The 957-nt window shown below is 42.6% G+C and overlaps 1 pseudogene; it reads left to right on the forward strand.

Annotated features, from left to right (window-relative positions):
• Positions 1-624, forward strand: LOC100957919 (annotated as a pseudogene).
• Positions 625-957: the final 333 nt, after the last annotated feature.

Below are 957 nucleotides of genomic sequence, written 5' to 3' on the forward strand. Positions count from 1 at the left end.
CTAAACGTGGGCAAAGGAGATCCTAAGAAGCCGAGAGGCAAAATGTCATCACATGCATTCTTTGTGCAAACTTGTTGGGAGGAGCACAAGAAGAAGCACCCAGATGCTTCAGTCAACTTCTCAGAGTCTTCTAAGAAGTGCTCCGAGAGGTGGAAGACCATGTCTGCTAAAGAGAAAGGGAAATTTGAAGATATGGCAAAGGCGGACAAGGCCCATTATAAAAGAGAAATGAAAATCTATATCCCTCCTAAAGGGGAAACTAAAAAGAAGTTCAAGGATCCCAATGCACCCAAGAGGCCTCCTTCAGCCTTTTTCTTGTTCTGTTCTGAGTATCGCCTAAAAACCAAAGAACATCCCGGCCTATCCATTGGTGATGTTGCAGAGAAGCTGGGAAAGATGTGGAATAACACTGCTGCGGGTGACAAGCAGCCTGATGAAAAGCAGGCTGCAAAGCTGAAGGAAAAATACGAAAAGGATATTGCTGCAGACCCAGCTAAAGGAAAGCCTGATGCAGCGAAAAAGGGAGTCATCAAAGCTGAAAAAAGCAAGAAAAAGAAGGAAGAGGAGGAAGATGAGGAATATGGACAGGATGGAGAAGATAAAGAAGAAGATGAGGATCGGTAAGTTGGTTCTAGCGCAGTTTTTTTTCTTGTCTATAAAACATTCAAACCCCCCCCCGCCCCGCCCCGTACACAACTCACTCCTTTTAAAGAAAAAAATTGAAATGTAAGGCTGTGTAAGATTTGTTTTTAAACTGTACAGTGTCTTTTTTTGTATAGTTAACACACTACCGAATGTGTCTTTAGATAGCCCTGTCCTGGTGGTATTTTCAATAGCCACTAACCTTGCCTGGTACAGTATGGGGGTTGTAAATTGGCATGGAAATTTAAAGCAGGTTCTTGTTGGTGCACAGCACAAATTAGTTATATATGGGGATGGTAGTTTTTCATCTTCAGT

This window comes from Otolemur garnettii, unplaced genomic scaffold, assembly GCF_000181295.1.
Source record: "Otolemur garnettii isolate 467f Iridium unplaced genomic scaffold, OtoGar3 scaffold00016, whole genome shotgun sequence".
Classification (NCBI taxonomy): domain Eukaryota; kingdom Metazoa; phylum Chordata; class Mammalia; order Primates; family Galagidae; genus Otolemur; species Otolemur garnettii.